Below are 13,893 nucleotides of genomic sequence, written 5' to 3' on the forward strand. Positions count from 1 at the left end.
GCTGGTACATATTTTTGGATAGGTATGTACCGTACACATAAACACAAAAAAATTAAATTTTATCAAGCGTTATTTAGCCAGGCCAGCCAGCGACTAGAATTAGCCAGGTATTATCTTTTTAAAAAGTCATGAAAAGTACTTAATTCTAATTTATAATGTATCTTAAATATAATTTATAATGTATTTAAAATATCTGTGTGTACCTGTACCTACTTAAATTGTTTAAGCTAGCTCTTGTACTAGAAGGGGCCATGATACAATGAGGAAATTCATTAAAACATTTTCAACATTAAAGAAGAAATCCAAAAAGAGATTTGTGGTCAAATTAGGAACAGCCCATGTCACATTAAAACTGGACAAGTGCGAGTCGGACTCTCCTTCCGAGGGTTCCGTAGGTATTTGATTTCTTTAAATAAATAAAAACTATATATCGTTTTTAGATTTTTCTCTCTACTTGTAGTGTTTATTATAGATTATTTGCCTAATTTCATAGTACAGGGTTAACTGAAAGCACCCTATAAATTTTGATTCCCTTAAGTGACGAAATGTATATTTTGTGGCATAAAGTACCTCATCTTTTTGAACGTTAATTTAAAAAAATATTTTTTTTAAAGCTCCAAGGGTCTGAAGACCTGAGTTTGTAATTTTAATTTAATTTTGATAGTTTCACGCATTCGTGAGATAAAGCGTCTTGACATACAGACGGACAACAAAGTAAGCCTATAAGGGCTCCGTGTTTTACTTCTACGGAACCATAAAAAAATAAAAAAATGTAGTGTATTCATTTATTTCCTTACCGTGCTTTAGTTTACAATACAATTTATTTATCCAGACAATGCGTCAATAAGTGATTTAGAATTAGAATTTTTCGAAATTGAAGAAAAGAAGAATCAATATATTTTTTTTAGAAACATATACTTGTATCATCTGAATAGTTATGTGGATTTACTTTAAATAAACAAAGTGATATCCATAAGAGTCAAAGCACCATATAATAGACTATCCAGAATCCAGATACATCAGAGTGCCAGCCGGGTTTTTGTATGGAATGTAGAAAAATGGCCTGCATGCAATTTGTCTAACGGGCCAATTACGGACGACTGACGACCATAGCTTCCACGCGTTCCTAGCATCACTGGTACATTGACTATTATATAACCCATTTATAGTTTTAGCGTCATGAACTATGGTAAAGATAGGACTTCGAATTGTATTTTTTTTGTTTTTTTTTTGTTTTAGGTTTTGTGTTTGGGTGTACTCTTCTATATTAAGATCCCCAAGACTGTGATGGACCTGCCAATGCATAGTTTTAAGCAATGTGTTAAAAACATTTACTTAGTCGAGGTTACTACACTATTGATGAGTTCCTTAATGATTAAGATGCTTGGAGGCCGTTGTCAGCTTCCACTGGAAGTAAAACTATAAGAAATTATAATGTTGTCATCAATTGTAAACTATAATGTTGTATGATTTTTTTTTAAATGAGCAACTGTTGAGTTACTTGCCGGTTTCTTCACAGCAGAACCTGCTTTCTGAACCGGTGGAATAATCTTTACAAATAGTCAACTGACGTATCAAAAGTGCTTGTAAACTGAGCCTACTTGAAATAAATGATTTTTTATGATTTTTTTTAATGTTGCGCAAACCGGCAAAGTTTTGGAAGGAAAGCTTCTTTACGCGCGATTTATTTGTTCTGAGTGTGTAAATGCCGTAGGCTCTTTAATAAGACTTAAGGGCAGAAGCAGAAGAGATGAAACGACTCCCTAAGGGCATCTCCTCTGAGACTCGGACCTCTGCTTAGAGAGCCGTTCTGGAAGGGTGCTTTGGCCTAAGTACACAGGCGCGATTGTGATGGGGACATAACACCATACATGCAACGGAAGTTGCTCTTTGTCCGACTGTATGCAAGAGAGTGAACTGCCACCGCCCTTCTCTTGTAACTTGTAGACTAACCTGGTACTTCTAACCATCGATCGTAGATCGTTAGATGGGCCTCAAAGCGTCGCGGAATTGTCATTGGTTTCGCACATTGAGTACGTCATCACTCGTAACTCATTTCTCTTTATTCATGTTGTGGCTTGTGTCTTTACACTTAAAAAAGAACACGAAGGCATAATTAAGGGATTTAAATAAAAAAACAAACAGTAAATATTTTTTTCAGTCCACGTACACTCACAGCATGCGCTTGTTACGTACTAAAACAAGATGTGCGTGCACGTCTTTGGGTAATGACATAAAATTGTGCGTTCTTTAGTATGGAGGGGCCCATCTAACGATTTATATCGATGCTTCTAACGAAGGACTGCGATCATTTTGCAATTCGAATTTTGGACTCAGCCTCGAATAATAGCTCGCTAAATTTATAAATTGGAAACCCCCGGAAAAGATAATTGAAATTTCATCCAATCAAATTATAATTATCATAATCAGAAAAGGTATAAACACGGTAACAAGCGAACCGTAAGATAACGAGTGCACGGAAATCGTTAATAGGATTATGCTGGCAAATTGGATATTGGGAGTAAGCCGGACTGATTCGGCGGTGGACAGCAAGCACCATAATTAGCAGTAACTAAGGGGATAGGGCTGCCTGATTATACGGGATTAACTCGAGCACTTTGCTTCATAAAGTCCTCTCGAATGATTCAGAGCTGTACGAGTATAGAGCTTTTCTGAAACACGGTGAGATATAGTTTGATTTCACGTTTGAAATACTCGGGCAAGTCGAGATTTATTTCGATTCCAAGTAAAGGATACCTATAATTATGATATTATTTACAATGACAATTTGTACAAGAAATAGGGCACTAGCTTATCAAAACTGAGGCGTACATATGTGCATAATTGTCTTAATTTCATTTAGTCGCTTATTAAACAACGAAAGTTATTTAAACACATAATACCTAGATATTGTCTACAATGTCAAATTTTGTTTTTAGAAAGTGTATATACACCTACATGCATATTTCATTTAGTCGCTTATTATACAACGAAAGTTATGTAAACACAGAATACCTAAATATTGTCTACAATCTCAAATTTTGTGTTTAAAAAGTGTATATATACCTACATAAATATATAATGTAAGTAAACACAAAATTGCGAATGTGTGCGCTCAGTGGAGTGGCTAAATTCGGATCACTTTTTGCGGTGATTTTGTAGGCACGTAACACATCTATAGTATAAAATAATCATTGATTCTCTATGGTTTAATTTTCAGTGACAGGCAGTGTTAACAGGTTACCTAGTTATAATTCATACACTTACTACTCTTCCTGATTTTTTAAATAGCTGTTCAGTAACATTCTGCCTCTATGGTCTAGTGATTCGCTGGCTGCAGATCATCAGGTCATGGCTTCGGAGGCAAGACACATTGAATTTTTATTTATCTTCTGTGCGTTTGTTCGTGAACGTCGGTTCCGTTCATTATCAATAACTAGCTGACGCCGCGCGGTTTCATTCGCGTGGTTCTCGTTCCCGTATGAATATGGGGATAATATATAGCCTATAGCCTTCCTCGATAAATGGGCTATCTAACACTGAAATAATTTTTCAAATCGGACCAGTAGTTCCTGAGATTAGCGCTTTCGTTCAAACAAACAAACTCTTCAGCTTTATAATATTAGTATAGATATCTCATAAAAAGTGCAATGGAGTCAAATGTTATCGCTCTACCTAAAATCTGCATTGGAGCAAAATGACTCCGTTATTATCAAAGAAAGAACGCCTGTGTCTTGTCTTGCCCACTATGAGAATATTTACATTCTTAGAAGTAAGAAAATATGCTCAATTTTCATCACCCAATAAAATAGGTTTATTCAATCATACTTCCATTATTTTAATAAGCGTTCTTTTATAAGAGAACGTAACGAAATCATTGCGATCGACAATTTAATCAAAAGCTTAAACACGGGCTTGCCTGATACAGCAAACAAAATTTTATGAATAAATTGCTTAATTATTTCGAAACAACGATACTCCTCCATTAAGAGTAAATTAATTTCGAAACGTAATTAATTACTCGCATGCAAAGATAAGACAAAGGACCGACCTAATGAGGGGCAGAGTTATGACACTGGCAGCGCTGTTTGGGTAATGAAAAACTAATTTAACTTTGCAATAAAAAGTTACCCTCGTACTACAGGACGTAGGAAAATGTGATAATGGAAAAATGTGATGTTGGAAAACATGAGAATGGAAAAATGTGATGTTGGAAAGTAGGAGAATGGAAAGATGTGATTGTGGAAAAAATATTTTTATCAATTAAAAACTCTAATGATTCACTGAAATACAATAATTAGCTTAGAGCAACATAATTACTAACGGTGCGTTGTAAAGTACTACAAGTTCCAAGAAATAAAGATATGGACAACAACTTCGTTATCAACAAATATTCGGCTCACTGCTGAGCTCAAGTCTCTTCTCAGAATGAGAGAGGTTAGGCCAATAGTCCACCACGCTGGCCCAATTAGCTGACTTCACACACACAGACACACGGACAGCAACTGATTTTTACACAATAAATCTGAATATTATTTGTTCTTGTTCTATTTGTATGTACCTACAACCTTTACTTTATGGATAATTTAAATAGGGCAACAAAAAATATACTCAGTTAACAGTTTTGCTTCATTAGATTATGAATTGAAGCTCTATTATCTTGCGCAACAGTTTCCTATTTACCCGGAATCCTGCTGGGTGAACATTTTTTTTTCGAAGGTACGAGTAATGAACCTTTTTAATAAAAACCCTTTTGACCTACAATGGGAAATATAGAAAATATTTTAAAATTAGCCTCGTATTGTGCTCTAAATTGGGACTCCGTTAATAAATGCTGAAGGCAGGCGGTCATGAATTAAAAGTAATTGCGTTACAAATTTGAAACTGGTAGAGAATACCAGCTGCAAATAATGTAAGGGCTTACGTTTTAGCACGGTACTTCGTAAAAAAGATTTAATTTGTGTGTGAAACCTTTTATTATTTTGAGTCTCTGTACTTAGAAAAAAAATACTAAAATCATGAAAATACAATTTATTCATACAAGTACAAAAGTTTCACAAATAAGAGTTTATTACTTGCTTTAAAAAAACTTGTTTTTAAAGTTTAATTTAGCATTTGTAGTGTTAAACAAAAATATATAGTCTTTTTATTTTGTGTACCGACTTTTTTAAAAGAGGGTTTTTTTAGTAATCTTTTAAGCTACTGCATAGCTTTTACCGCGGCCTTTAAGCGCGGTGACCGAATCAAGAAATTCCGTAACGAAAATAAACCTAACACCCAAGCCGTGCATCATGTTAACACATTTCCACGTTCCATCGCCTCAACTGGACAAGTGGTGTGAAACTAAGGGGTAAAACCTATTGAACCAGAGTTCGATTCCAGCTCAACGTTAAGACTTTTTTTATTCTTTTCTAAAGATGAGGATAAATTGGATTGACCAAGCCAAGGACAGGGAAAGTTGGAAAAGGTTGGGGAAGGCCTATACCCAAAATGGAGTCCATATCCCAAATAATTTAGATTTAAGCTAAACACTAACATTAACTAACACTAGATGTTAAGTAGATTTGTAAAAAAAAAATTTAATCACACAATGTATAATATAAAAACATTGGAATAAAAAGGCTTTATTATTATTATTAATATTTCGATAAATTTTACAGTCACGCCCGGTCAAAAGTAAAATACATAAATTTACTTAGATACGCAAAATAATAAACATATAACAAACCGCCACCGGGCGGAGGATTCACCCCGGCAGGGAGACCAAACGGCCGGGGGTCAGGGCGACAGGTGGAGAAACCGGCGGACTATCCTAGCCGAGTCCAGCAATACCGCTTTTTGCATCTGATGCGAGCGAACTGCCACGGAACCCCAGCCGCCTTAAATGGTGAGCGAGGCTGACTGGGATCAAACCATTGGCAGATATTACGATTGGGATGATTTCAGTGGACTCCACGTGCCACATGGCAGTCCCGAGTACCTACCACACGTATTTTTTTAATGCAATTGAGAGGTTTCGAACGAACTCCGAAAACGTTTAATATTTCAACAACATTGTGTATTACTAGGTATTCCTCCTAAAGTTTTGGCAGAGACTGACGTACAAACATTTGTTGATATTAATGTAACTATCGGGCCCCTAAAGCGGAATATAAAGTAGTTTATACTAAGTTGGGACTAGGTAATGGGCTTTCCTAACCTAATAAACGTTTGTGGCCCATTTGAATACAGCTCTCCATTTTTGAAAAAACCAAGTCGGTCGTATTACCTGTTTTGCTTGCCAAGTGGCCTGAATAATCCATACTTTATAGTTTTACCTTGCCATAAATATACACTTTTAGGGTACTTTTTTACTAAGATAGGTAGTTCAACTATCTTAAAAATGGATTTTTATTATTATTTACATGTTCAAAAACAAAAAATATCACTATAAAAAAATTTTGTATCCCCGTAAATGCAGCCAGTATTCTTGCTACCATTCCACGTGGGCATGATTTGTATAGTTATTAGGATAAGTTAGCTTAAGTATTATTTTACAACATAATAAACAATTTAAAGTATCCCCGTACCTCGGTAGTAGGGATCGTGGCATCATTTGCACGCAGTGAGCTCCACTTTGCCCCTCATTTAAAGTAGAGAAAGATCTGACCCCTCAGCCAGTAAAATAAGCTGATGTCAATAATATTAAATACTGTTAAATGTGTTACTGACGCATGAAAAATGAGGCGCTCAAAAGAGGAAATTTATAGTCAACTCAATGTTAGTTGTGGTCAATAACGAACGTTAATTAAACAAATGATATATGTCTACAATGTCGATTTGTGTGTTCAGGAAGTGTAAAAACTATTTATACAATATACATAAATATATAATGGAATTAAAGAAATTTTGCATATTGGCGCTCAGTATTGTAGCCACTCATTCAAATCACTTTTTGCAATCATTTTGAAGGGACGTAACCAATCTATAGTATAAAATTATCATTGCCCGATGTAGATATTAAAATATTTCTGAATGGCCTTTTGCGTTTCCTGCTCATTATTCCACCGACCCCAAATACAATATATTTTAGAATATTATCTCTAATCAAAATTAATTTGGATATAACAAGGCTTTCAGGTTAAGGGTGTCGTTTTGAGGAAACTCGATATTTGTTTCTCATTAACAAGACTCTAGTAAATTGTGGAGTACACTCAAATAAGCGTTTTGTGTTTAATCTATTTCACAATCTATAGCCTCTTGGAGATTGTTTGAATTAAATTATCTTGTTTCATTAATGAAAGTACCTACTCGGCCCCTTTGATGCTCTTTGTTATAACAAATTTTGAATAGAATTAAAATTTTTAAATAATTTATTAGGATACATCAGGTTGCTAAGTATTGGATAGAAGCAGGCGTTACTTTGCGGAAGTTCATCATGATTATATAATGATTTATTTATTTTGCTATCATCCGCGAATAGTCGACGAACCCATGCGACAACATCATCCAGGTCCGGCAAAATACTCTCTACGTACGTTTCACCCCGAAACCGGAGCATCCTCAGGAGATGTTGACTCTACAACGTGCAATTGCAAAGTATTACTTAAAACTAATAGGGTAGTTGACTTATATCAAATTTAATATAAACAATATTAGTTTTGTGTAGTACATGGAATAAGGGTCCGAAATATATCGATATCAATTAATAAAAGTTGAGGATTTCTTTTAAAACTTAATTTAAATATCTTGTATTGTATTTTCAAATGTTCCAAATGTCAAAAACGCTGTCGTCTATTTTGTGACGTCACTAACACCCTTGATGTACTAAACGTCGAACTAATTATTAACAAATATTTGAATCAAAAGCTCCATTTGTATTGGATTTATTATAGTGACGTCATGAAACAGTTGAACTATAGACTGTAATGACCGACAGGCGTTTTGGCTCGTATTATCAAAAACATATTTAAAAACTAAACTTTTCATGTAATCACGTCTCAAGAAAATATGAATCAAAATTTTAAGTCTAGTAGAACGATACGGTCGCTAACTATGTGCCTCATTAGAAAGCTCAAAGACACATAGCGGGCGATGGAACGAGCTATGTTAGGAGTATCTCTGCGTGATCCGCAGAAGAACCAAAGTCACCGACATAGCTCAACGAGTTGCGAAGCTGAAGTGGTCCCAAAGTGCTGAAATGGCGACCCCGCAGTAGAAAGCGCAGTGTTGGTCGACCCCCCACCAGGTGGGCTGACGACATCAAGCGAGTCGCAGGGATTCGCTGGAAGCAAGCGGCTCAATATCGTGATGTCTGGAAGTCCCTACAAAAGGCCTATGTCCTGCAGTGGACGTCCATCGGCTGATAAGACGATGATGATGATAAGAACGATAATGAACTATTTAAGACCATTTAAAAAAAAAATTTAACTAGCCTATTGTATTCATTCCTATATGCTGTAATCTTTCCTTTGTTTTACATTGCACTTAATTAAATAATATTTCCAGCGGAATAAGTTGTTAAAGTCATATAAAAGAATTGTTCTTTTAATATTTAAGTTAAGAATTAGTCCAGGTGGGTCGGTCTGTGAGTCGGTACGTACATAAAGTGTTTTTCTTATTGCACGCTGTGTAATTGGAGAGAGAGGCGAGTTGGTTAGCTCCAACTGATTTCATCTTATTTTTCTGTTGAGGTAAAATTTCCTCAAGCCATATATTTAATTTAAATCCTTTGGTAAATATTTTGTTATGCTCCACTTACGTGGTGTAAAGAGTGCTTATTATAAGATATAAGTAATATTTATAATACTATTTAAATGTTTAAACCCTTATAATAATATTTATATGTGGATATGACCTCTGCCTCCGATTCCGGAGGGTGTGGGTTCGAATCCGGTCCGGGCCATGCACCTCCAACTTTTCAGTTGTGTGCATTTTAAGGAATTAAATATCACGTGTCTTAAACGGTGAAGGAAAACATTGTGAGGAAACCTGCATACTAGAGAATTTTCTTAATTCTCTGCGTGTGTGAAGTCTGCCAATCCGCATTGGGCCAGCGTGGTGGGCCTAACCTAACCCCTCTCATTCTGAGAGGAGACTCGAACTAGCAGTTAGCCGAATATGGGATGATAATGATGATGAATAATATTTATTATACTATGATAATGATTAATTTTTTTTTTTTGCATAGTAAATGAGGTAAAAAGTCAAAATGTATATTTGACAGTGGATATGAAACCTCTGCCTTCAACTTAAAGGCAGAGGTTTCATATCAAGATTCAAGTCCGGTTCAAGGCATGCACTTCTAACTTTGCAGTTTTGTTCATTTTAAGAAATTAAATTTCATAAAAGCCGTTGTCGTATTTTTTTAAAAGTAAGTTTTAACATGAGTAGTAAAGACCCTTTAAAAACAAAAAAAATTTTTCAAGTCGGTTCAGGTTGTTCGGGTAATCGATGTATATACATAAAAAAATAGGATTTTCCCCGCATTTTGAGTCGCAGATGTATTCCCACCGCTACAAAGAGTGTTCGTCTGATAAAAATTTACTTACGACATAGTTTCTATAACATTTTTAAATTAATCCACCATTATTGTCCATTTAAAGACGGAGCAAGTAACTAGACCAGAGTTCCCCAAACTTTTTTGTGTCGTAGACCCCTTGCCAAGTTTTTCCGTATTGGGTATACCCCCTACTTACCTGATATTGATTTCCTGTAAATTTTTAATAGTATTGAAGTTTAGTGTTAAAAACTTAAAATAGAAACACATGTTAATTTATACTTAATAATTGAATTTAAATTAAAACTACTCAAAATAAAGTTTTGTATCTGTTATGTAAAATATATGTAACATTAAATAAACTATAAATAATATAACATAAGCAATAAGTCAATATTTTTAGTGAGAAGGATGAGCCTGATGCTTTAATAATAAAGACATAAGATAGTATGATGTAAGTAAATAAGTACTATCAGTGTATGTGTTAAGATCCACTATCGTGGGCCCCCATTTTCATGTCATGGACCCCCAAACTTTTTTGCGCTGACGTAGACCCCTTGCAGGTTGTCATAGACCCCTGGGGGTCGATATAGATCACTTTGGGAATCACTGAACTAGACTAACTACGAGGTATGACTGTGGTATAACGATTGTGTACGTGATAATGTAATTATAGGTAAAGGGATTACCAAATTAGATATCAAAGCTTGCGGTGTCCAGTAATTATAGTAGTGCTAACCCGACGATATTACCGCTTAGCACAGTAAAGATCGCTTAGTCCGTACCCGACACAAACGGTTAAACTTTACCTCATTTTGGATATTTTCTCATACACATGGGTGAGGTATGAGGATATGAAATTCTGTCATGTTGACCTTTCGAAGTCAGATTCTTACAACTTCTACTGCTAGCATCATCATCAGTGTAGTGTATAGTTATGTGAATGTAAAATCATCAATCACATACACACACACACATAAACTCACACACACAAACATCACCGTACAAGGGCATATTCTTATGTTAATATTTATAGGATTAAATTATATATAATAGGGAAGTCCCAGCTTTTCCGAGATACAGTTTCTAACTAGTTCGGATAGCTGGGGCACTCACAAAATTTGATAGTAATGTTAATATTTTTCTATTGTCTTTATGTTTCATGATTTCCTTTTTTATGTTTTGCCAAATAAATATCTTTCTTTCTAACTTGGGTATCTTTAAGAAACGAGTGAATCTTTTAGAAATGTGCGTCCCACCTAATGTCATCAGTGTCATTAGTAATGTTATTGCTGATGACATTTGGGTCACCGGGCTATCATCAATCATCACCATCATCATCATATTTTAAAGTCCTCCCCTTATGGCAGAAGACAAGAAGGGATATGAAGACCCACCATGCGATGCGAGTTGGTTACAATCAAATCACCAACACAGAGAAATTCTTGGAAGACTGATAGACTTTTTGACGGCCTCCGTGGCGCAGTGGTCTGCGCGGTGGATTTATATAACGGAGGTCCTGGGTTCCATCCCTGGCTGGACTGATTGAGATTTACTTAATAGGCCCAGGTCTGGCTGGTGGAAGGCTAGTTATCACTTTACCAGCAAAGACATACCGCCAAGCGGTTTAGCGTTCCAGTACGATGTCGTGTAGAAACCGAAAGGGGTATGGATTTTCATCCTACTCCTAACAAGTTAGCCCGCTTCCATCTTAGATTGAAAACCACTTACCATCAGGTGAGATTGTGGCCAAGGGTTAACTTGTAAATAATAAAAAAAAAACTAAAGTTTCATAGTCTAGGACTTGAACTCTGGATATAAATCCCAATAAGTATACCAACCAATAAGCCACAAAAGTAGTTGTCTATATCACTTTTAAACTCCAAATGTAAAAACGAATAAAAACAGAGCTAACGAAACGCTAATTATAGAGTAGGAGAATGGAAAACGAGGCTGTATATTGGATGCAGTCAGTAAACATAGCCGAGGAGCCATTAAATAGAAAATGTGTTGAATAATTGAACAGGCGACTTCAACCGCGGCCCAAACGGCAGGATTATTGAGTTCTAACAATTAAAAGTTCCCCGATCCAATTAACAATTAAGAGTTAACGACGCAGCTGTGATTGGACTTTAATATTAATTATTCTCCACTTACGCAAATATGTGGAAGCGAATCTTGTTTATTTCAAATTATGATTTTACCAATACTTCGTAATTTTTAAAATTCGAATGAAACTCGAGGTCTATAGACCTTTTTTTTACTTTACAGGTTTAACTGTAAAGTCTGTGTGTAGGTAAATCGGAAAACTGCACAGATCACAGTTGAACTGAAAATCTAATCGAAGTATCATTATATAAAATTGTACAGTTAAAAATACAGGTTACAGACCTGCAGTTTTAAAGATCGCTGCATAAGTAAATCTTTATAATGTAGACTTAACACTAAGGGCTCCCACACACGGGCCGGCCACAACCACAAAACGCCGCTACCGGCATATATCCTGTACTTTTCAAACATTTTATATGGACTCGCAGCGCACGGTAGACGCCGATGGCGGCCACACGCTACAATCGTCACTGCTCGCTTCTTGAAAGAAAGAAAGAAAAGATCTTTATTTTTAAGTAATGCCACATATCACATTAAATCTAAATTATAACATATTATGGCTTAACTGTCCACTCAAACAGTGGAGCACTAAAGAATGCCCTGTAATATGGGGTAAATGGAAAGACACACGCCATTCGCGCGATTATGATACTGCTTATAAGGGTTAAAAAGTAGCAGCAACCGACCACAAGTGTCAATCACCGGCCACAAGTGGCTCTCGCGCGCTTCAGCTACTTTTGTGGCCCCTTCATGCTTCTTGTAGCGGCGTTTGTGGCTGTCGCGTGTGACCCGTATGCGGCGACACTAACGTTTTAGCGCTATAACAAATACTTTCCTCCCGCTGTTTTTATGTTGCAACATGATTTTTGTTTGAAATAGCTTCTCTAAATCTCCAGTACGTACTCGTAGTGCGTGTGTATATTGCAAAAGAAATAAATCTTACATTCATATATAATGGAAGAGCAAACAAACGCCATACTAATTTCGTCTATCAAAACAATATAAAGATAATATTGGTATCCGTCTTATAATCAAAGAGAAGCTAATATTGGAGTTGGATGTTCGTATTGGATTGAACAAACCTACGATCCTAATTATATTATACCTAATTGTATTATTAATTTATACCTAAAATACTTTAAAATTAGATACTTCAAACATAATTATATGTGTAGTTATATTAAGCTTTATGTAAGTCTTTATATTGCTTCATTCCAGGAGTTAGATACAAATAAATTGGTTTTACCTGACTTAAATTACGAGATCTTTTCCGCAATTTTATTTAATTATGGTTTTAAATCTATGGCTATATATTTTTATTTTTACACCAAATGAAACTCTTGATAATACTGATTTATAGACCAATTTTACAAATGCCCTTACTAATAATATGCTACATTATTACCAAGTAATTAAAAACATGAAGTGAAAATCTTAATTGTTAAAATGTAATTGTTAAGTAGGTAGTAGGTACAAAAAAAAGATACAAAAGTAGAAGACATTCTAAAGCGAATTTTGTAGAATCAGCTTCATTGGCTCCCTAAATATTTTAAACTCCTGATTTAAAAACTGAATTATAGATCAATTTTAAATATGCTTTGCCTAATGATATGCTACATTATCAACAGTAACATAGGCTGTAATTTAAAACACAAAATGAAAATTGAAATAATTCATAGGTACAAAAGTAAAAGACATTCTTAAGCGAATTTTGTGGAATCAACTTCATTGTCTCCCTAAGTATTTTAGGTTTAAGTTACATTACGATAATGTAAGCTATTTCGGCGGGATTTAGGTTTTAATGTAGGTGTCGAGTTTACGCTAAGGATAGACAAAAGCTCAATTGTTTTGTTTTACAGACGACCCAGATCTGGTTGACTTGTAAATTATTCGGAACGTGGATATTCGAGCTCGTTCTTTGCAGATTAAGTTTTATGAATATTTTATGCTTAAAAGCTTGAAGGATTGAAAACAATTGCATAAAGGTTTAGAAGAAGAAAAATATACTCTTTACTTTAGCAAGTTCTGCAACGTAGATGTACAATTTATTTGCGGCTAAAACTAAGTGTAGCCAGTTGTAATCGGATGAAACTAGTTTTAGACTCATTATGCTCATTATGCTGGTCTGACCAGCTGAAGGAGGATAAAGGGACGAAGTTATAGCAGCGATGGCCACCAACAGAAGCCGATGGAAGACGTGGACCCGCAGGAGGCTGGGATTTTACCAGGACCACGATCTTCAGTAATGAAGGAACGACTATAGAGAGAGATATGCTGGAAAGGTAATATTTGTCAATCCTTATAGT

General features: G+C 35.4%; 1 protein-coding gene across 1 annotated transcript in view; it reads right to left on the reverse strand.

Moving 5' to 3' along the window:
* The window catches only part of LOC112049285 (protein O-mannosyl-transferase Tmtc3), a 261,294-nt gene that overhangs the window by 35,379 nt on the left and 212,022 nt on the right, over positions 1–13,893 (reverse strand). The window lies entirely within an intron of this gene.

This window comes from Bicyclus anynana, chromosome 6 (assembly GCF_947172395.1).
Source record: "Bicyclus anynana chromosome 6, ilBicAnyn1.1, whole genome shotgun sequence".
NCBI lineage: Eukaryota > Metazoa > Arthropoda > Insecta > Lepidoptera > Nymphalidae > Bicyclus > Bicyclus anynana.